The sequence below is a fragment of the Pteropus vampyrus genome, unplaced genomic scaffold (genome assembly GCF_000151845.1).
Source record: "Pteropus vampyrus isolate Shadow unplaced genomic scaffold, Pvam_2.0 Scaffold276, whole genome shotgun sequence".
NCBI lineage: Eukaryota > Metazoa > Chordata > Mammalia > Chiroptera > Pteropodidae > Pteropus > Pteropus vampyrus.
In genome coordinates, this window is record NW_011889057.1 from 2,889,793 (window position 1) to 2,913,839 (window position 24,047).

At 43.1% G+C, this 24,047-nt stretch overlaps 2 long non-coding RNA genes across 3 annotated transcripts; one reads left to right on the forward strand and one right to left on the reverse strand.

The window, feature by feature from the left end:
- The first annotated feature begins 579 nt into the window (after positions 1-579).
- Positions 580-4,645, forward strand: LOC105302674. Its single transcript, XR_896847.2, has 3 exons — positions 580-807; positions 1,112-1,177; positions 3,836-4,645. It is a non-coding gene; the product is annotated as an uncharacterized LOC105302674 (long non-coding RNA).
- Positions 4,646-13,615: 8,970 nt separating this feature from the next.
- LOC111729713 lies at positions 13,616-17,423 on the reverse strand. Of its 2 annotated transcripts, XR_002776353.1 has the most exons (3): positions 16,982-17,423; positions 14,684-16,867; positions 13,616-13,983 (listed from the first exon to the last, which is right to left on the reverse strand). It is a non-coding gene; the product is annotated as an uncharacterized LOC111729713 (long non-coding RNA). The 2 variants fall into 2 exon arrangements; XR_002776352.1 differs by lacking the exons at positions 14,684-16,867; positions 16,982-17,423 and adding an exon at positions 14,149-14,383.
- Positions 17,424-24,047: the final 6,624 nt, after the last annotated feature.

A 24,047-nucleotide genomic window follows, 5' to 3' on the forward strand; every position in this document is an offset into this window, starting at 1 on the left:
AACATCCAGGAGAGCATAGGTGGGTGGGGAGGGGGAAAAGGGGAGTGTCATCAATTTAATTCTAAAAATGGCTCAAGGATGTAAAGTCACTTAAGACGCCTGGGAGACTTTGAATTCCGCTGGGGATCTGGCCCAAATTCCAGATCTTATCCAAGCTCTTTCCCACATCCTTCTCTGATCCATCCTCCCCCACTCCAGCTTCTCAGGACATTTTGGGGGTCTGTGGAGGTTTAGTCCAGGGGCAGGAGTGGGGAAAGCTGCCAGTTGAGTCTTATCTCCTTCCCATAGCTCGTCATTGACATTCTTATCTCCTTCCCATAGCTCGTCATTGACATTCCTGACCTCTTGCGGCATCGGGGCAAATACCGACCTCAGGTTTCCAGCACCAGCCTGCGCTTTCCCACCACTTCCAGATTCCTCTGTGGTTCAAGGCCTTTTCACTCCCGCCCCCCACACTGCCTGAGAAGCTCTGGAAGAGCTGGGGAAGGGGACATGAGGGAGAAGTTTCGGTCCCCAGATTTCTAGCCCTGGGGCTCTCAGACAGTGTGGGGATAGGAGGCAAGGGGAAGGGGGGAGGGGTGATTGGGAGGCTGGTCCTGGGAGAAGGAGGGGCCCTGGTGAGAGGTTCCCGGAACAAAGTGAAAAGGCACTTAAAATAAAGAGATCCAGCAGAATGGAGTCCTGAAAGGGGGGAAATGGTTCCCCACCACCATCCTTCTCTGCATTCCGATGTCCTGCTGAGGGACAGTGGGAAAGCTGAGGGGCAGGTTTAACTTTTGAGTAAACTCCGAGATGATCCCGGTAAAGGTGGGTCAGCTCATTCTTCCCCCTCCCCACATTCTCCCTCTGAGGGCTAGAGCCAAAGGCCCTGGGGAAACTAGATGGTGGAAGATTAGAGGATTAGGCAGGATCGTGAGGCCTGGAGTCTTTCAGGTTTTGCTGAAAATTTCTTGCTCATCTCTGACGGGAGCGGGGTGTGTGTGGGGGGGCGAGAATAGCAATTGAGAAGGGAGAATACTTTAGAATAGCAACTGAGGTTTGGGTGTGTGGTGGGGGTGGGGTGCGTAGAGCCCAAATAGTAAGTAACTGATTCCCATCCTCTTTTCCAAAGGTGTGATTGTGTGTTGGAGAGAATGACAGGTCCCTGTGTTGGGGAAGGTTGGAGGCAACCAGATGGGTGAGAGGATGGCCTTGGGAGACTCACTCCAACTATCCTCACTGGAGGGCCCAGAGCATGCCAGCAGGCCCCTCACAGGAGGATTCCAAGGGCTACTGGAAATGATTTTGATTTAAACAATTAATGAAAAGGGGGTGCCGGCTGGGGGTGGCTGGGGGACCAGCAAGTGTGGTTAGGTGGGCTGTGGAGGCTGGTGGGATGATGTGAGTTGTAGCTGGGTTAGGTGTAGGACCCAGTCTGAATCTCTCAAGACTTTGAGAATTTCTCTGGGGGGTGCTCCTGCCACGTTTGTAGGCCCTGGCTTGACCTGTCCAGTGTGCAGTGGGGGAGGGGTTCTGAGAGCTCAGGCTGGCCCTTTACCAGAAGGCTGAGAGGGTCAAAGAATACTCTGACACTTTTATGTCGTTGCTTCAGTTGGGTTTGCACCCAAGGGGTCATTCCCCAGGAATAAAGAAAGGAAAGATCAGTGCTGAGGAGCACATACATGACTGACTGTCCAGGGATCTTTAGTGCTGAAACTCAGAGAGGATTCCTAGGAATCTGACTCTTCTATGAGCTCCTTCTACTCCCTGGGCCCCCCTGCAACCTCTTCTGGCAAAACTAGCTCTCACCTGCCAGAAGGGGCCTCTCCTAGTCTTATGACCTCTTCTTCTTCTGACCCGGTCCTCCTGGTCTCTCTTCAGGTACAACTCCTATACCTCAGTGTCATCCCTCCAGCCTATAATCTTTTCCCAATCTATGGAGAGGTGGGTGGCATGCAGGATGAGCATGGCATTTGGTGTCATAAGACCTGGTTTCAAAGTCCCACTGCTGGCTAGATGATCTTGGGCAAATTTACTTGCCTTGGTCTCCCTGGCTGTAGAGTAAGGATAATAGGTATATTTACTCCAAGAGTTTTCATAAAGATCAAATGAGAATCTATTCAGAGGAGTTTGACAATTGAAAAGCCAGCTGATTTTCTCTCTTGTCTGGTTCGCCCTCACCTACTCCTTTTCTTCCCAGCTCCCTTATTTTACCCTCACTACTCTCTAGACTTCTGCTCCCGGTTCATCACTATTCCTTTCCTTTCAAACTGGGCGCAGGGTAAGGGCAGCTAAGACTGAGTCTATGGAAAAGGGGGTGAAATTGAACAACAGAGTGGCTGAGAACCTATCTGAAAGTTCTCCTGCCCATGGCCATCTCTCTATCGATCTCTCTCCCTTGGTTTTAGACGTGGCTGAAGCGTGTGGTAGGGGATACAGCTTTCAAAGCCAAGGCCTGCCCTTAGGGCTTTTGCACAAATTTGACAAAGGTGGCCTCTTCCTTGGCTCCTTGGCCTAGTGCCTTTGTGCCCTGACCAATCTGTATGGCCAGATATGGTGGCCCTGTCTGGAGTCACCCACCTAGAGATTTGGGGGAAACCCTGATGTGAATGAGATGACCTAAGGAAAAGGGTGAGACAAAAGAAGTGGGCAGAATCTGCAAGGGGAGGGGTTGGGGTCAGGGGCTAAGGCAAGAAGAGGAGGAAAACATGGGAAAAGATGGAGAAAGAGGAGGAGGCCCAGGTTCCTGCCGGCTGTCAGGAGAGAGGTATCATGGAAGCCCAGGAGAAGGAGTTTCCAGGAGGGGCAGTCCAGAGGCCAGATACACAGACAGATCAAGGAGGCTGAGGACAAGAGCACTTCCAGTAAAGTTATGGACACTAAAGCTGGGAGCTGCAAGGCTGAGGAGTGAGTGGTTAGTGACAAAATGGAAGCAGAGCGTAGACTTCTCTTTTAAGAAGTTTGTCAGGGAAGGAAAGGAAAAAAATAGGATAATATCTTGCAGGGAGCAAGGTTGATGGAAGATTTCTTTAGGATGGTACAGTTTAGCCAAGCTGTTTGACAATTAAACAAGAGATAATGATAAATTGTGGTTGGTGTTATGCCAGGGCAAGTCCAGGGACAAAGAGGAGGCCATTGCAACAACCGCTAACCTAGCCTAAGATCCTGGGGGAACTGACATTTAAGCTGAAACCTGCAAGGTGATAGTACAAGTAGGTGGCACAGCTGGAATTTGACATATGTAACTCTATGTGCTCTTGCATCTCTATCGATGGGAAGAGTGGGACAGAGGAAGGAGGAGACTGCCGCACAGGTGCTGGGAAACATGGTCTATCCACAAAGCGTGAAAGGATACGTGAATGATTTTGAGGTCCCAGTGGAGGTTATGCAGCATGGCTCAATGACGAGCAATCACCAAGAAACGATCTGTATCCTGGGGCATCTCTCAGTGAGAAATGAGAAGGTGGGAGTGGTGGAAACTCAGGAGCAAAGGAGTCTATAGGCTTAAAACATTGCTGAAATGACAGACTCTTGGGGAGGGTTGAATGGGGAAGCAAAGGCAACTGGAAGACCTCCGTGGAAAAGGAAGAGTCCGGGAGCTGGGAGCTGACATGACGGATGACATGACGAATGAGAGCTATATAGGGAACATGAGATGTGGCATGTCAGGGAGGGGATTATCAGAGTTTAGGATGAGAGCAGTTGATGTCATTCAAGAGTGGCCGAAGGTGCTGAAAATCATGGAGTTAAGGATTCAAGGAAAAGAGATGATGAGAAAAGAGCATAGATTTTGGAGTTAGATCTGAGTTTATATCCTTGATGTTCATTTTTTTTTTTTTAAATTCTCTTGTTGCAGGAATTAAAGGTACATAATAGGATCTGGAGCATAGCATGTGCTTTTCAAGGGTGCCGCCTTGCCTCTTTCTGGAAGAATCATCAGCATGAAGGTTCAAGTCTCTCCGTTTGGTTCAGTTTCACAATGAGCTGGAAATAGAAAGATAAATAAAAAAATAATAATCAAATAGATGATAATTACAGGGCACAGATAATTTGGCATACAAAATATGAAAATCTCTATCAAAGGAGGGAATAATTCATCCATTCATTCACTATTTGTAAGGGATTTACCATATGCCAGACGTGTTCTAGGCTCTGGAGATGTAGCCAAGAAAAATCAAATAGGTTAGCTTGCTCTGACACAACTCACATTCTAGGTGTTGAAGGATTGGGGTCATGGAGAACCTTATGGGGGAGGAAATGCTTGGATAGAGCTTCAAAAAATGAATAAGAACTTGCTAATGAGGCAAGGAGGTCAAGGAAAAGGCTTTCTGCATAGAACCACCAGCACTGTGACCTATTATAGCATCCATCAGAGTCTCCACCACCAAGTTTCAGAACTGTATCTCTTGCTAGTCACTAGATATTATCCCCAATTGGAGGATTCAAAGAAATCATAAACTTATCAGATCTAAGGCTGAATGGATAATCTTCCTGCATCTGCTTTTTTTTTTTACTTGCCTTTAAAAAATTCAGATTTTGTGGTACAATTTGCATATAGTAACATTTACCCTTTTTAAGTATATAGTTCAATAAGTTTTGACAAATAAATACAGTTGTAGAACTGCTACCATAAATCAATATATAAAACATTTTAATCACCTCAAAAGTCCCATTGTGTTCCTTTATAGTCAATCTCTCTCACCCACCCCAGCTCTGGCAACCACTGATCTGTCTCTATAGTTTTTCCTTTTTCAGAATGTCATATAAATTAAATCATACAGTATGTAGTCTTATGTCTTTGGCTTCTTTCATTTAGCATAATGCTTTTGTGATTCATCCATGTTATTGCACATATCAGTAGTTTGCTCCTTTTTATTGCTGTAAAGCATTCCATTGGATGGAGGTAAAACAATTTGTTTATCCATTCACTAGTACATAGATATTTGAGTTGTTTCCAGTTTTTAGTAATTATGAATAAAGCTATTTTTATAAACATTTGTGTACAGGTTTTTATGTAAATAAATATTTTCATTTCTCTTGGATAAAATACCAGGGATGGGATGCTGAGTTATATAAGTATATGTTTTTTTTGTTTTGTTTTGTTTTATTTTATTTTATTTTGGTTTACATTTTAGCACATTTTATTTATTTATTTTTCTGGATTCATCGTACAATTCAATGATTTTTTAAAATTATAGTTGGCATACAATAATATATTAGTTTTAGTTGTACAGCAGAGTGATTAGAGATCTATACGACTCACAATGTGATCACTCCACTAAATCTAGTACTCCTCTTCTCCCTTACATATTTATTAAAGCGTATGTTTAACTTCATGATGAACTGCGAAATTGTTTTCTAAAGTAGCTGTATCATTTTGCATTCTCACCAATAATGTATGAGGGAGTTCCAGTTGCCAGTTGCTCTGCATCCTCACCAGCACTTTGTATTGTCTTTTTTTTTTTAACTATAGCTTTTCTGATGGGTGCATAGTAGTATTTCATTGTGGTTTTAATTTGTTTTTTCCTAGTGACTAATGATGTTGAGCATCTTTTCATGTGCTTTTGTTGCCATCTGTATCTCTTCTTTAATAAAGTGTCTGTTCAGATCTTTTGTCCATTTAAAAATATTGATTTTTAAAAATCATTATTAGAATTCGAGAGTTTTTAAAAAATAAATGTGGGTTTAATTTAATCACATATGTGATTTATAATTATTTTCTCCCAGTCTGTGGTTGTCTTTCCATTCTCTTAACAGTGTCTTTTGAGGAGAGGTTCTTAATTCTGAAGAAGTCCAATTTATCAAGTTATTTTATGGATCATGCTTTAGTGCTGAATTTAAGAAATCTTTGCTTATCTGAGAGTCACATAGATTTTTTTCTGTTTTCTTCTAGAAGTTTTATGGTTTTAGGTTTTATATTTTGGCTTATGATTTATTGTGTTAATATGTTGGCAGATATTTCTCCCCATCTGTGGCTTATCTTTGTATTTTTTAATATAAAATTTTATGTTATTTTTCATCAGCTCAAGTCAACAATTTAAAGTGAGAATTAAATGCATTAAAGGGAAAATAATTTTAGAGTAAAAGGTAGGTTAGAATTTTCACAGAGGTAACAAGGGTTGCAAGGAATGCATGACACAAAAATATCAATTAAATCTTCTAGTTTGACTGCAATTAATCTTGCCCAGTATACCAAAACTACATTCAAATCATTTTCTTTTAATTGACCATATTGTGCTTTCTTACAGATTTTTCAACAGTCATGAAGCTTTAAATTTTATACAGATGGTTGATTATACTATAGTACTTAAAACATGTATCTAAATTTAAAAAAATATTTTTATTTTTTCAATTATAATTGACATACAATATTATTTTAGTTTCAGGTGTACAACACAATGACTAGATATTTATGTAACTTACGAAGTGATCACCCTGATTAGCACCCATCTGATACCATATATAGTTATAACAGTACTTATCTTTGTATTTTCTTAACAATATCATTAGAAGAGATGAAGTTTTAAATTCTGATATAATTCCATTATCAATTTTTTCTCCTAAGTTTTGTGTTTTTGTATTCAATCTAAGAAATCTTTATCAAACCCAAGATCACCAAGATTTTTTCTTGTGTTTTCTTATAAAAATGTATAGTTTTAGGTTTTACATTTTGAGTTGATTCTTGTCTATGATGTGAGGTTAACTTTTTTCTTTTCATGAGGATGCCCAAATGTTGCGGCACCATATGTTGAAAGGACTATTCCTCTTCTAATGATCTAGTTTGACACCATTGTGTGAGTCTCTTTTTGGAATTTATTATGTTCCAATAATGTATATATATTGTTATGCTGATACTTCGCTGTCTTTATTACTGTAGCTTTATGAAACGAGATAGTGTGAGTCAACTTTCTTCTTATTTAAAATTGTTTTGGCTGTTCCAGGCTTTTTGCTTTTCTGTATAAATTTTTAGAATCAGTTTCTCAATTTCTAAGTAAAAGCTTACTGAGATTTTCATTGGGACTGCATTAAATTTGTAGATCAACTCAGAGAGAGAATTAGCATTCTAACAATATTGAGTCCTTCATTTCCATGAACTGGATATATCTCTCCATTCATATAGATCTTCTTTAATTTTTCTCATTAATATTTTTTAAAAAATTTTCAGCACATAAATCTTGCACATATTTTGTTTGATTGGAAGATGTTTTATGTTTTAAATCTGATTGTAAATGATATTGCGTATTCAATTTCAATTTCTGATTCTTCATTGCTAGTATATAGAAATACAATTGATTTTTGTATATTGAGAATTTATCTTGAAACTTTAGATTCTTTGGGATTTTTTACATAGAATATTATTTCATTTGTGAATAAAAGCTTTATTTCTTCTTTTCTAATTGATATGCCTTTTATTTCTTTTTCTTGACTTGTGCTGGCTAACGCCACCAGTACAATGTTGAATCGAAGTGGTGTAAGCAAATATCTTTGCTTTGTTCCTGATCTTGTGGGGAAAGCATTCATTCTATTACTATTATAAACAATGTCAGTTATAGGTTTTTGTAGATGCTTTTCATCAAGTTGAGGAAATATTCATAGTTTTCTGAAAGTTCTTAATCATGAATAGTTGTTGAATTTTGTCAAATGGTTTTTCTGCATCAGTTGAGATGAACATGATTTTTCTTTTTTAGTCTGTTAATAAAATGAATTACATTGATTGATTTCAAATATTGAACCAACTTGTATTCCTGAGAGAAACCTCACTTGATTATGATGTATTGTTCTTATTCATTGCTAGAGTTGACTAAGGATTTCGCATTGAAACTCATAGAGGATATTGGCCTACAGGTTTCTTTTCTCGTACTATTTTTTGTCTTGCATTGATATCAGGGTAATGCTGATCTTATAAAGTGAGTTAAAAATTATTTCCTTCTCTTCTATTTTCTGGAAGAATTTATGTAGAATTGGTGTTATTCCTTCCTTAAATTATTGCTTCACCAATGAAGCAATCTGGGTTTAGAAATTTTTTTTTTGAGAGGTTTTTAACTAAGAATTAAATTTCTTGGGGGTGGCTCCATAGTGTAGTGGTTAGCACGTCTGTTTTACACGCAGAAGGTCCTGGGTTCGCTCCCCAGGTGGAGCCACTGACCATACCCCGGGTGCACCAGGTCCCAGGTGCACACCACGAGCAGAGGAGATGCCCCGCCTTCAGAGATCCAGTTCTTCAGGGGAAATGGCAACCTCCATAGGTCAGGAGTAGAAGCGGGGGGAGGGGTTAAAGAGGGGGAAAAAAAAAGTTAAATTTCTTTAACAGATATATAACTACTCAGGTTATCTAATTATTTTTACATAAGCTCTGGTAGTTCGTGTTTTTAAAAGAATTTGTCCATTTTGTCTAAGTTGTCTAATTTATAGGCATCAAGTTGTTCATAATATTCATTTATGATCCTTTTAATGTCTATAGGATCTGTAATGATACCCTTTTTCATTGCTGATATTGGTAATTTGTCTGTCTGACTGTCTGTCTGTCTGTCTGTCTGTCTCTCTCCTTCCTGGATTGAGGTTTATTATAAATTTTTATCTTTTTCAAGAATCAGCTTTTGGTTTCATTGGGTTCCTTTACTGTTTTTGTTTTTAAGGTCATTAATTTCTGCTCTTATGTTTATCCTACCTTCTGCTTGCTTCTTGCTTTGGTTTTAATTTGCTTTTTTTTTCGGTTTCTTAACTTGGAAGCTTAGATTTTTATTTCAAAGCTTTCTTGTTTTTTTTTTTAATATAAGTGTTTAATGTTATAAATTTATCTCTATGCACAGCTTTATCTGTGTTTCAAAATGTTTAATTAATAAAAAATATTTTTAAAATTCCCTTGTGATTTCTTCTTTTATCCATGGGTTATTTAGAAGAATGTGGTTTAATCTCCAAATAGGTGGGAGATTTTCCAGATATCATTCCATCATTAATTTCTAGTTTAAGCCTCTTATTATCAGAAAACATCGATCATATGATTTCATTTCTTTTAAATTGGTTGAGAATTGTTTTTTGATCCGGAATATGGTCTATCTTGATGAATGTTCCATGCACACTTGAAAAAGTATATAATATGCTGTTCTCGAGTAAAATTTTATATATATTCATTAGATCACATTCGACGATGGTATTGTTCAGGTCTTCTATACCTTTACTGATTTTCTGTCTATTTGATATATTAATTAATGAGAAAAGAGTGTTGAAATCTTCAAGTATAATTATGGATTTGTTTATTTCTCCTTTAGTCCTATCCATTTCTGTTTTATGTTTTTAAAAATTTTGTTGTTGGGAGCATATGCATTTAGGATTGTTATATCTTCCTGGTGAATTAGCCCCTTTAGTATATATGTAATATCTCTCTTTATCCTAGATATATTCCTTATTTTGCACTTCATTTTATCTGATATTTATGTGACTTTCTTCTAATTTTTCCTTCTCAGAGAATAACATCACCATCCAATGAGGCGTCAAGGGCAGAAGCTGAGTTGTCATTCTTGACACCTCCTATCCTTCACTACCATATTAACCCATTATCAAAACCTGTCCATTTTACCTCTTAAATGACTCTTGACTCTTTCTACTTCTCTCCAGCACCACAATCACCACCCTAGTCCAAGTTATCATTGTATTATCTCATGCTTGGATTACTCTATTTGTTTACTAATTGATCTCTTTGAATTTGCTGTGGCCTAATTGATTCGCCACACTATAAGCAGGCAGAATTTGTTAAAACACACAAATGAAGTCACCCCTCTAATCTAATTAGATCTAATTAGGTCCTATTATTCTTTAAAATTTTTTTTTATTGAAGAAATGATTTTAATTAATTTTTCTTTTCCTTGCCTACCAGGTCCTATTATTCTTAAAGCAAAGTCCCTACATCTTAAGATGGCTGACAAGGCCCTGCATGGTCTGGCCTTCCCTCCCTCTCCAGTCTTCTCCTGCATCTTTTCTCCCTTTTAAGATGGCTATACTGCCTTTTTTTCTGTTTCTGGAACATGTCATGCTCTTGCTTACCCAGGGCCTTTGCACGTACAATTCCCTGTATCTAGATCATTTTTTCCCCTTACTATAGTTTTTTCTGTTAACTTATCCTTCCTATCTCAGTTCAAGTATTACTTTCTCAGGGAAGTTTTCTAACTCCTTTAAATTTAGGCCAGGTTCCTTTGTAATATACTTTCACAGTATCATGTTTCTATCATTTAAATAATTTATAGCAATTTATATTATGTCTCTTTTTCTCTAACTACATTATAAGCTCCAGGGACCGTGTCTATTTTGCTCACCATTGTGTTCTTAGTGCCTGAATTTACTAGTTGCTCAATAAATATTTGTTGGATATAGGGAAAGCCAACAGATAGCAGAGAAAAAGAAGAGGCAGAAGATTAAGTGGAAAAGATTGGTAAGAATTGGGTCAAGAAGGCATTGTTGGCCATGAAGAGTTTGCACTTCCTTGGTTTTCAACTTTATTTTGTACCGGATACATTGGGGAACATGTTATAAATGCAAGTGCTTAGGTACCACCTCTTTTTGCACAATAATACTCTTTGGGGTTAGGGTCTCGGCCTCTCTTTATAACAAGTTCCCTAGAGATATATTGAAAGCTGAGGGTTACTGTTTTAGGAACTGGGGAGACATTGAAACTTGAAGCAGGGAAGTGTCACGATCAGAGTTGCATTTTGGCAAGACTGTTCTAGCTGGATGTCCTGGAAAGATATGAAGGGATCAAGATGAGATTACAGCAATCATGTCCACAAGTGACAATGAATGCCTGAACTAAGAGAGAATTGATGGAAATACAGGGAAGAGAATAGATTTAAGGGAAATGTAGAAGTTAGAGTTGGCTAATATGGGGAAAAGAGAAGTAAGAATAGCAACAATAATAACTAACAATTGTTGAGCATCTGTGAGGTGCCAGGCACCATTCTATAAGCTTTACACCCATCAAATTTATTTAGCCCCATAACAACCATATGAGGAAGGTTATAATACTATCCCTGGGACTTTAGGTAATTCCCAGTTTTTTCCTTTGAAGGGAAAGATGCTGCTCACCAGATAAGAATGACAAGAGAAAGTGAGGCCAGGAGAATGACATTAAATAATTATTTCAGTTTAGAACCTACTGACTTTGAGACTTGGGTGAGACATCCATGTGCTGATTGGAAACAGGGGTCCGCAGCTCTCCTGAGAGTCTGGAGATGGCAATCCAGGAGCTATCACTCTGTGAGTGAATGGGATTGGCCCAAGAAAAGAGGTTGAGAAGAGATTCTTAATCTGGCCTCTGTGTATGGATTTCCTGAGCACATGAGCCTCTTGAGTTATGATTGTGTCTCAGAGTCTCAAAGAGATGCATGGCCCACCAAAAAGATAAAGGACTGCAGGAGCAAGTAATGGGTAGTTAAAGAGGTTTCAGGAATGAAGGTTGAAAAAGAGTAGCCAGTGAGATAGTTAGAAATTCAGAAGGAGATGTCAGGAAGCCAAGATATCTTGTCTTGTTTTGTATATATACAGTATGTATAGTCTTTCTAAAAAGAGGGAGTAGTCATTGGTGTCCATTGCAATATTCAGAGAGGTTGGATAAGAGATAGCTTGAAAAGAGCCCACAAAATTCGGCTCTTAGTTGATCAATAGTGGATTTAATAATTTTTGTGGATGGTGGCTGGGGTGGGGGTAGGTAGAATGAGGTGAGAAATGACAATGAACATGACCTCCTCTTTTGGGAAGTTTAGATACAGAGGCAAGGAGAGTGAAGAGTCAGGGGTCAAGGATGATTTTCCTCCCTCCTTCCTTCCTTTCTTCTTTTAAGGAGAAAGGGGCTTGCGCATGAATACAGATAGAGGGCAAAAATCCCTCCTGAAATAAGGGTGGGGGTAGCAGAATGAGAGAAAGAAGCTATTTGATGGAGTAAGGTTCTGAGGGGTGGATTTCACAGTGCAGGTGGAAAGCCTGCCCCCGAGCACAGGACATCCACCTCTACCTCCAAGAAGGAGGTAAGGGAGGGAATGGATATAGATAGCAGGTGAGGGAGGCATTGTTAAAGATGGTAATGGCAGCCATGGGGGCCCCTTCGGGCACCAAGAGTATATGATTCTGGTGACTAAAAGACAGGAAAGCGTGACAGTGTGTCTCTGGTCTCTCATACTGGCTGAAGAGACTCCCGCTCTGAAGACGTCACTGTGTTTTCTTTAGCCTGGGACATCATATTCCTTATGTTCTGCCTTGTCCTCCTCCAGGAAGCCTTCCTTGACTGACACGCCCACACTGGCCCTTTCTAGCAGTTGGCTCAGTTCTCCATTTCTCTGGTTCAGTGTCTGTCTGTGTGTGTCTGGTCTCAGGAAAGAAAGCTCACAGAATGGGGTGGGGAGGGGATGGGAAGACATGTGTAGTAAACCAGGTGGCTTCTTCCTCAGGACTGCCCTTCCCCAGCTCTCAGGATAGGCTCTGCCCACAAGGTGGTGCTCCACCAGAGAAGGTCTGGCTGGCATGGTCTGGGCAACCTGCCCAGTTGGCAGGCTGACAACAGGGCCCTCACTCTGGCCCGGGACCTTTGCTCCCTGCCCTGATGGCCCTGGCCTCCGTTGCCATGGCTGCTCCTTAGTTTGGTATAAACAGAGCCTGTTCTCTTCATTTCCAGCTTACTGACACCCAAGTGTCTCCCCAGGGCTGGAATTTTAAGTGTCCAGGTGCCTCCCTCTCCCCCACCCCAGGGGAAGCACAAGGATGGTGAGTCATCAAATTAGGCCTCTTTCCACCCCCTCACTGTTCTCTGAATGACTCTGCTGCTCCCTCCTGCCCAACCTATGTCCTGCTGGAATTGGGGAGCGATGGAGAATAGGGCTGGGATTCTTGTGATCTATCAACTTGGGTTGTAGGGTGTAGGGAGGAGCCTTTCTGTCCCAAATTACCTCCTTTGGTCTCTTTCTAGTCAGTGGAGGCCCTCCTGAGGCCTATCTACTCCCTGGTATCAGTGAGAGCAATCACAGCTTCTTTCTTCCCTTATCTTCTGGATTCTTGGGGCCCGAGGTGAAGGAGAGGAGAAGATAAGAAAAAAGGAATGTGAGGGAGAAGAAATAGAGATTTGAGGGGAGAAGAGGACTCATCTGGATAGAACAGAATCATAGAATCATTCATTCATTCATTCATTCATTCAGTGAATCAAACAAGTTTCTGTGTTGGGTGCTGAGGGAAACAGAAACATGTATAAGACATGACCCTGCTTTTAAGGGAGGTGACTTGGTGCTGGTGTGAGAGCCCTGGACTTGGAATCTAAGGATTCTGGTTTGAGTCCAACTACCACTTTCTGGACAAATTACTTCCCTAAGCCTTGGGTTCCTCATCAGTAAGTAAAGATAATGATACCAAACTCTCAAGGTCATTGTGAGGATCACAGGAGATATTAGCCGATGTTCAATGTATGTTATATGAAGATCAGGTTTACAATCAGGGAGGGGTGCTGAGGCAACTGTAACCCAGCCCAGGGGTGTAACAGAGGCCCATTTTTGGGGTCTCTATGGGTGTGGCCACTTCTGGCACTGGCGACTGGGGTGGTTGTGTGGGGAGGTGCCTAGTGTGCGATTTTCATTCAGTAAATGTTTGCAGAATGAATGGGGTGTGCTGGAGCCAGGAAGGGTAAGGTTTCAGCAGGTGTAGCTGACAGGGAGGTACTGTGGGAAGGAAGGGCACAGCCCTGGGGCTAGGGCAGGGTAGTGCCAGGTGGGAAAGGCTCAGTTCTGCTGCCAGATGAATTTGACCTTTATTCTGAAGGCAACGGAAAGCTCTGAGCATGAGAGTTACAGGATCAAAGTGGTGTTTACAGACCAGTCTGGCTGAGCACTGGGAGAAGACATCTTGGAGCCAAATGAGTAGTGGGGACAGGGACAGAGGGGCAGAGGGAGAGAGTGTATAAGTCTAGGAGCCTGAGGGCAGGTGATGATGTCATTTTCCCCTCCAGCATGTCTCCAGGGCCTCTGTCTCATTTGCCTGCAAAAAGGAGGAGGGAACATTGAAGGGAGGTAAAGAATTTCTCAGGGACACAGAGAGCAGGGAAACATTGCTTGCTTTCTCCTCCTCCCACCATGGGACAAAGGGCCCAGCTCAGAGTAATGGGGTGGGAAAGAGAGAGGAGGACAGGACTGGAGCTAGGACCTGGGTCCCTTGGTTTTCTCAGTCTTGCTTCATTCTTCCAAGAGATAAGATAAGTCAACTGTGGTTTTTAAAGCTAGAGAAGTAGTAGTTAATGGTGGCAGAGAGTAAGAACCCATTAGGCCCCAGGAAGAGCTGTGCGTGATGAACCCTAGAGCTCAATAACAGATGTTGTCCATCCCCAGGACCTAACTTTTCTGGGAAGAAATTTCTGGTCTGGGACTGACTGTTAGGAATCTGAGACCTTTAGCCTTTGTTGGCACTAGTCGGCTTGATTCATCTCTTCTCTCCCTTTGCTCCTTCTCATTTCCAGTTAAACCACACACCCTGGAGTGACTCAGGTATGCTGCCTAGGACCCCCCACCCCCACCCCAATACCCCCAGCCCTGACTCAGCCTGAGCTCTTAGGAATGCAGAGATAGCTATCCTAGCTCTCCTGTGGTGGAGAGATAAGGTTTATGGCCCTGGACAGACTCATTCTCTGTGGTCTGTTATGTACACATACCACCAATTGCATTCCTCCCAGGCCTTATCCTACCTTACTCTGTCTCTTCCAAGAATTGCAGACCATCTGAGAGCATAATTTTCAGAAAACTGCTCGGCACCTCCTCCCCTGAAGGCTATCTTCCCATCCTCCCAGCCTTGCTCTACTCCTGCCCCATTGAGGCCCGCTGCTCCCACTCTTATGTTTCTTGGCTTCTGGGCAGGCCTGACTCAGTCTAGGTCTGAGAGAAAAGAGACCCAGCACAGATCCCTTTTCAAAGGAGATCTCACTTCTCTAGTCACTCATTTCCACTCCTCCTCCTCCTCCTCCTCCAATTACTCAGTCCTTCCTTTGGCCTATCTTTTTGTTCCCTTTCAATACTTTAGTAAAGGAGAATGTGGTATGTTCACTGGTTGTTTCTGCAGTGGTCAGGACTAAGGCAGACTGGAGTGCAGCTGAGGGTGTGTTTTCTTAAAAGATCCCTTGATCTTGCCTGGGGGGAAGGTCAGGGTGAGGGGGAGAGGAAAGACAGCAGGAATGGTGAATTCTTGGAGATTTATAGTTTTCTTCCATTCCAGTAGGGGTCCTATATCAGAACTTTACAGGGGGCATCAAAAATCTTATAAACATTATCATCATGTAATTTATTTTATATATGCGAGAATAAAAGCCGAGAGCCCAAATCAAGTATGATTTCAAGTTTAATGTGTTCCCCACTACTTCTTAATCACTGTGAGAAGTTTGAAATTCTAAAAAACCAAATTAATTTAAATGCAATTAATAATCAAACATAATTTCAAAGAATTTTAGAAATAAATGGTACTTCTCCTTCATTAGACAGATTAGCTTAGAGAGGAGGAAGTGACTTGTCCAAGGTCACATAGCAAGTTAGAAACTGAGTTGAGACTAAAACACAGGTTATTTGATTTCCAAATTTATGTTTTCTCGCTATCTCACATTGTTTCAAGAATTGTTTAGAACAATTCTCGAGATGAAAATTAATTTTAATTTCATTTCATTTTCATCACAAATCCTAGAGTACTTTGGAGGTAGTGGAGGAATTTGCAGAAATGAAAGGACTTGAGGTTGTGTCAGCTCACAGGATGAGTGGGAAGGGTGGGATGTCGGCAACTGAGCCAGCCAGCACCCAGCTGTCCTGGGATTCCTAGGCCTCCCAGATCAGTGGGGCAACTTCTGCCAGCCTTCTGGAAGGCATCCTCCTTTATCAGAATTGCTGGCTGATCAGAGTCAAAGCCTTCATGTTGGCCTGGAGAGTCTGCATTCCTCACTCTTGTATCTCTCACCCTGTTTCTGGCTAAACTCAGGGGCTTGGGAAACCTAAGAAACTAAAAGAGTTGGATTAAATTCTGATCCTGGCACTCGCGTGCTCTATAACCTTAGGAAATATATTGAAAGTTTCTGAGCTTCTGCATCTCAATCTGTAATGAGGCTATTTGTACTTTCCTTATAGTTTAATTGTGAGGATTAAATGGGGTTATAAAAAGTCTATGGTACAGAAAGTGCCTGGCATATAGTACTGTCTTGGAGGACTAGGGCTAGAGGAAGGCGTAAAGCAGGGAGGTGAGGCATGGCGTTGAAGGCAGACAGGGTCCAGCTCTGCCTCTCCCATTTGCTAACTGCTAGAGCACAAGCTATTCTTAATCTTAAGGCTGTTTCCTCACCTCTAAAATGGAGATAATGCTTATTTCATAGTTTCTGTAGGGATTAAACGTTGTCATTCCCTCCTTAAGGGAACTCCTAGGCCATTAGGGGTGTCTGGACCCATGCCCAACTCTGGGAGACCAGGTCAGAGCTGGGGATGCCAAATCAGAGTCCACGCTGGAAAGCTGAAGGGAGAAGTCTGGGAGGGCTCCCTGAAGAAGGTGTTCGGGCTGGACGGACAGAGAGTGAGGAGGAGGATCCCTGGACTGGTGAACTGTATAGGTGAAGAAAGAGTCGGCGTAGGAGCTGTCTGCCAAGTGGAGCAGGGTTAGGCCATGTGTGAGGAGGGGCAGTTGTGGGTGGAGGGTTAGTGGGCTGGACCTGGGAGCCATGGGCCCAGGGGTCTAGGAGGAAGCCCAGGGTGTTCGATTTCTACAACTTGACACTTGTGAGCCAGAAGTTCTGGTCTAGGAGGGAAAGGGCCCTCTCCCTGGTGGGGCTTTCACTCCTCTGCCTTCCATGTTTTGAAGGCTTCTTTTGCTGCTTGCGCTTCTCTTGGCTTCCTAAGATGGTCACCTGGGGAGACAAGGAAGAAGGGCTGGTGCCGCCTCGGGGAATAGATGGCCTTAGCCTGGAATTCTGCTGGAAATGTATAAACACACACTGAATTGTGTTGCCATGGGAGCTTACCTGACACTTCCCTGAGGCTAAACTGGCCTTGGCTGGCCCAGGCCCAGTCCATTTTCACCTTCCAGGTCAGAAGATTAGCCATAAGAACTGTGTCCCACTTTGGGGTTATCTTAGCCCTTGAGAGACCACGGAATCCAAGAGGGAGGTTGGTAATTGAGTGGAAGGTAGCAGGGCTTTCCTTGACCTGAGCTGCTCTCTCGCTCTCTTATTTTCTCTGTTACACACACACACACACACACACACACACACACACACACACACACACACGATGGTACAGTCTGAGTCAATGATTTGTGAATTCATTCCTCATGTATGATGGAGTGGAGTGCCTGTTAGGCACCTTCAAACACTGTAGATATGGTAGTTAACAAGACAGTCAGGGTTCCTGCCTTTATGGAGCTTTCTTTTTGGTGGGGAGAGGTTTCCCGAAGTAGTCTATCTAAATCCCTAAAGCCAGAGAAGCAATTTAGGTGTTCCACAAATATGAATTAAGTGAATATTATATATATATATAGCTAAATAAGAAAAAAGTTTTAAAATCATTTCTTCTGGGTTATCCACATTTCTGCTTCCCTTAATGGAGATAATTGGACACCCACTATAAGAGAACATTACTGGAAAGAGCATGCTCAGACTTTGGACTTACCCCAGACTTGAGATCAAGTCTTGAAGGACTTTTAGTTTCCTCATCTGTAAAATGAGGATAATGTTGCCTTTCTCATGAATTATTTTAAGATTATCAATAATATATATAAGAGATCTGACACTCTGACACAGTGGGAATCCAATAAATAAGAGCTGCATCATTATCACCATCATTTCCCGCCACCACCACCACCACCACCACCACCACCACCACCACCACCACCAGGGTCAGCAAGGAAAGGAGACTTGGGCTGAAAGTTGGGGAAAGGAAGATGGTGTCAATAGGCAGGACTCAGTTTGCATGGCTAGCTCCCTAGGAATTGGATTTGCAAGCTTCTGCCTTACATGGAGGCAGATTTTTGCATGTTATCCTTTATTACTCTCCTATAGATGCCTCCTTATAGCCCCAATTGCCACCTCCCTCTAGTTAACCTCAATCTTTCTGAGCCAGCCCTCTCTCCCACCTGGGCACCTGCCTTGGGCTAGGCAGACGCTGCAGAGAACACAAAGATGCATGAGACACTGTCCCATCCTTCAAGGAGAACACTAAGACTTAACTCTCACAAGGCAAATGTGTCAAAGCTGGTGCAAACACAAGTTCCAAGGTGGGGGTGTGGTCTTGAAGACAGTGAAGGGGTGGGGTAAGCTGCACAGGGGCAGGCTTTAGGAAAGGCAGGAGGAAGGCCAGGGAGGGATGGTGAGAGTCAAGCTAAAATTGACTGAAAATCTACTGATCAGGCACTGTCCCCTTATCTCATGTTCATATCAGTCCTTTTAGGTAATTATTACCCGCATTTTTAGGTGAGGAAGAGGAACTTCAGAGAGGTTAAGTAATTTGACCAGTAAAGAAGTGGCTCCAGAATTCCTTTGACCGCATTCACTCTCCTTTGACTTTCAGTCCACCAGTGAGGAGTCCTCGGATTCCAGTTCTTCCCTTCACAGCTCTGTGAACCTGGGCACATTCCCACTCCTGCCTGGCAGGGTCTTTATGAGTCTGAATGAGGTGTGTAGCACATGTGATAGGCCCTCAGGACATGTTTCTGGAGCTCCCACAATCCATCGATGCTCCGGTGCCCTTGACCTTCTGCTCGAACCTTTCTTTATGCAGGGGAAACCACAACTTCCCAGAACACACCGCAGAGTCCACGTTCTCAAAGCTTAGTTTTGGGAACTCTGTGGAAGAAGTCTCTCTGGGGGCTTCTTTCACTCATTCTAGTTATATCCCTTGGGCCACGTAGATGAATGTCCCTTCTTCCTCCTGGCAGTCCGTGCCTCCTCTTTTTCTCCAGGGCTTGCACTCCCAGGTCCTATAGCAGTGTCTCTGTGGTACATGGTTCCCTATCTCCCATCTCAGACATCTTGCATCTGCTCCCATTTGTCCAAGTGCCTCCTAAGAGTCAGACAAGATCCTAACACTGTTCTACAGGCATGGCATAGTCAGAAGGGAGAAAATATGCCTGCTCACATTTGCATCTACTGCCGAGTACCATGGAGGGTTTATGGTGGCCTCATCATGCTGCTAGTGAAGTGAAGGCATATGTGCGTGTGTGCATGCGTGTGTGATAAACAAAGGTAAGGAGGCAAGTGTAAATCATGTATTCGGCGGGAGGGTCTGCATATTCACTCTGAGGCCTCTACCGTGGGCAGGAGCCTTGCCAGATAGACACTGGCACAGAGATAGGAACAAGACACTGACACTAGAGGACCCAATCCTGTCTGCCAGGAGCTGTGGTCTGACAATGATGAGATGAACATGATGGCATGGCTGGATTCAGCGGCTCATGGTAAATGCGTGCACTAGTTTGGCTAAAGTAGAAGGCACTACAGTTCAGTAGGGAGTTACCAGAAGTGCATCTGAATCACCTTCTTGATTCTCTTAACCTTGGACTCAGCCATGCCACATCCTTTGGTTTTTCCTCACAACATCCGTTGTGTTTTATTCCATCCCTGTATGTCCATCCTACTGCTCCTACCACACCACATGCCTCCTAAATTGCATTCTGAAATAGCCCCTTGTCTAGTCTCCTGCCTTCAGTTTTTGCCCCTACCTTCTAACTTGCATATCTCAGTCTACTTAATCTTCCCAAAACACTACTTTAACCATGTCACTCTCCTGCCCCTCACTTTCACTGGCCCCTGTGACCTACAGGATAAACTCTGTCTGGCCTTAGGAACTTGTTCCTGGTCAATGGCTCATTGCATTTCTGGATCTTTCTATCCATATCTTACTTCTTTTCTAAGCTCAGCTTGATCAAGCCCGAACCCATTTAAACAACTCTTTCCTTTCCTCTGAAGTCCTATAGCATATGTCTGAATCACTCATTTATCTGAAATCTATATTTCGTTGATAAGGTACAGAAGGTGGACTTTGGTCAGTACTTATATTTATGCAAGGGCTCAGTATGTACACTGATATCTTTATACCCCTGCAGCCCTCAGGATTTCCATATCTTCTTTGTGTACATTCAGGTCAGTGTAGGTAGTGAACATCTGTTGTTTTCACCTGTCCAACATCTCTTTCTCTTCTTTTGGTAAATCACCTTTTTTTGCTCCCTTCTATATAGTTTGGGTGGGCTGACCACCTCTCGCCAGGGGCCAGGCACATGATCCAGTCTAGTCAAAATTATAATATTCTAATCCCCTGGCCACAGTGATTTGTTCTGGGGTGAGCATATGGCCTGTTAGTCTAATGAGACTGAGCCTTGGAACTTTAGTGTGAAGGATTGGGAAAGAGGCATTTGCTGCAGCATAGAGATTCTATGCCTGAGAAGGTAGTTAACTCAGAGGAAAACAGAGTCAAGATGGTCTTGGTACCATCACTGAGCTCCTCATCTGGCTATGCTAAAAACCCAATGCTTTCTAACTATGTGAGCGATTAATTATCTTTTGTGCTTCAGCCTGTTTGAGTTGGGTCTCAGTCATTTGCAATCAAGAGTCCCAAGCAATAATGTGTATCTGTGTGTTGGTCTCGAATGTTATGGCTGTGTATGCACGGGTGCGTGTGTGATGTGCATTGAAGAGTGGTGTATATATGGCTGTGATGGGTGGGAGAGGTGAGAGGTGGTACGTATTCATGTGAGGATGATGAGAGAGAGAGAAAGAGAGAGAGAGAGAGAGAGAGAGAGAGAGAGAGAGAGAGAGAGAGAGAGAGAGAAAGTGACTGACTATCTGTGAGGGTGCATCTGGGGGCTGAGAGGACACGTGGCATAGGCTGAGGTTGTGTGGGCACAGGTGGGGTGGGCATGTGAAGAGTTATTTGTTTGGGCAGAGCACTTGGCTCTTGCTTGTCTTGAGGGCAGGGGCTGATCATAAAACACCAGCTTATCATCATTATCTTCTACTGAGAGGGACAGAGGAAAGACTCTGAGAGAGACTCAGAGAGTTCAGGGAATTCAGTTTATATATCATTCTTTAGTTTCTGTGAATTAGAGTTTAAAAACTTTGTTTACTCATTTTCCTTTGATGGTATGGACATACAGTGTGAAAGGATAAGGGTATGTAGAGAGAAGGTAAGAATAAGCAGCATAAAGGCCTGCTGGTAATTCCCAGCCTTTGATCCAGAGGTTCCCCATGATTTTAGCCATAGGGAATGAAGAATTTTATTTTGTGTAGGGTGCCACTTAAGGACTCTTTTTCCTGTTTTCTGTTCGCCTTGTGGAGAAATGCTTTGTTAGCAATGCCAACAGAAATCTTCCTTTGTTCTGCAGGTTTCCTCCTGGTCTGGCTGTAGGGCTGATCAGTATATATTATTGCAGTCTCTGAATATAGCTTGATTTCACATTTTAGTTCTCTTGCCTCCTCCCTACCTATTTTTATGGTGGGGGATTAACCTCAGCCTAGTATTTATGGCTGGGTAGAATACCTGGGAGTTTATGGCTTCCAGCTCTGATGGATGCCCTTGATCTTCTCCAAGGCAGGCTGGGCTTTATCTGTTTTCATCTCATTCCTTATCGGTCCAAAACAGCCTGGTCTCCCCACACCAGAGCTTCCCAGCCAGGGTTCCTGGTGACTTTGGCTGTGCCAAGAGTGGGCTATAACTAACTATGCAATATATTGGGCCTATCAACACTCTGAGTGTCTGAGTGAGTCCTGGGGCAGCCGTAGCTTCTGGCCTGACCACATCTGGTCCCCAAAAAAGCCTTTTATTTGTCCCAGCCTGCCATACACAAATGCTTATTTCATGTAGGCCATGACCTATCATGGTGGAAAAGGTTGAGAATGCCCTAAGTTTGGCCATATCCTTGAGTGAGGTGAGATATGGAGACCAGGAGAACACCTCTCAGATGACTGTGCCTTGCTCATGACTTTTCACGCCCCCTACACGTTGTGTGACTTTCTCTTCTGTTCCAGGTATGGAAGAATCACTGTTTTGTGTATTGGGAAAACAAGAAAGGGGCCCTTCTCTTTACCCAGGGGCTGGGGTGGGCATCTGGGGTGTATGAGAGCGGGCCCTAACCTGGGGCTCCTTGGCAAGTACGGGGTACAGAGCATTCAAAGGTTTTTGTTCAGCTCCACGCATTATGAGTTTTTAAGGGGGTGTTTGGGGAATGTTTTCCAGGCCATAAAGGGGTCCCTTTTATAAGCAGAGCCATAGATTTCTCTGAAGAATTGTGGCTAGAGGGAGGGGGCTAAAAAATGGAGACTCAGAAGTTTTCATCCCAAACAAGACCACCTTTAGGCAATGTGGAGGTAAGGGAGCTCCCCTCAGCATACTCTTCACTATGCCACCAGTTCTCCCATGCCTTGAGGGATCCTTGGGCCCAGTGCTGACGCTGCTCCTCCGCCCATCAAAGTGTGCTGTCCTCAGTCCCCTTTCTCAGGCCCTGCCCCTGCTAATGCCAGTTTGCTGATCTGAGGACAGCCTCTGGGCTGTTAAACCACCACCCCACTTTTCTTGCTCCCCATCATTATAACTAGAAGTATGATACAGTGGTTAAGGACATGGAGAAAGAGCCACTGCTGTGTGACCTTGGGCATGATACTTAACCTCTCCTGGTAAAAATGGTGATTACGGCACCTACTTTATAGGGTTCTTATAAAGATTAAATGAATGAATATTCGTAAGTCATTTTCGTGCCACTTAAGTATAATTATTATAATGTTAGAATAAGTGGCATTGTGTGTCTGTCTGTCTCCTCCAACATACAGCGAAGACCATTAAGGACCCAGTTCTCTCAGAGCCTTCCCAGCATGTGCCCATATATAGTCAGCTACCAATATGCTTAATTAATAACTAAGGACTCCTAATGGTCACTTTTTAATAGGAACCTTCAAGATACATCTTTCTCTGGCCAAAGGAGGATCTCACTTATACCTAACTGGTGGAAAAGGAACCGAACAGCTCTCTCCTCAAAAATTTTAGGCTAATATCTGATAAGCAAATGAGTAGATGAATGAATGAATAAAAACAGGAGGGAATAAAGGCCTCGAGTCCCTGCCCCCATTCCTATCTTGGTTTTTGGGGTGCCCAGCAGGAAATTCAGAACAATAGACCTCTGGACAATGGCTCCATTGCCAAGGGCCTACGCTTGGAGCTGGAGGATGCGGGACAGGGTAAGGGTGGGGGCAGCTGCTGTGGCTGGTCCCCAAGTCCTTTCCTTTCTTTCCTCCCTCTTGTACTCCTTCCTGTCTGGTTACCTGAACACACCTTTAGGAAAGCATTTTTTTCCTGCAGTGGAGCTGGGGTGGGGTGCAGTGGGCTGTGTGACTCCTTCCTGAGGGCTCCTCCAGAGACTCATCCCCTGAGTGGCCTTTTCTGGTGATGCCCTGCCTTCCACTTCCCATCATTCAGGTCCTCCACACAGCTGTCCTCACCACCATGAGTGGGACCTGATCTTTTCTCAGCCTCTGTCTATGTACCTGGCTCTGGGGACTGGCCACTCTCTGTTTTCCTTCCTGAGAGGCAGGTATATTGTCCTCTCTAAGTGGGGACTCTGCAGTGCTTTGGGCTTGAGGAGAGGAAGAGTGTGTTCCTGGAGGTCTTGGAGGTGGAAACCAGAGCCAAAGCCTGGTGTTCAACCCTGGCAGCATGGAGGAACCTTTCAAAAAATGCAGATGGAATGTAGTCTGAGTGATTTTGATGCACATGCTCCAGAGAGAGAACCAGAGTTATGGGGAAAGTCTCCAAGGGATGAGCCACAACTGGATCCCTCCTACTTGGCTTGACTGCCATCAATAGATGGCCCCTTCTGGTTTGGTATCAATGGAGATGAGGGTGTGAGAATGTGAAGCGGGGAGGGAGACCTCATCATCTCCAGGCCAATGGGCTTGTAGGAGTTTAGAACGAGTCTCCCTAGAACTTACCACCATGGCGTTTGGATTATTTCGAGCCAATGAAATAATTTAATTAAAGCCCAACAAACTCAAGAAGAGCTTTTTACCTCCTCCTTACATACCTAAAGGAATTCAGAAAGAAAAACCT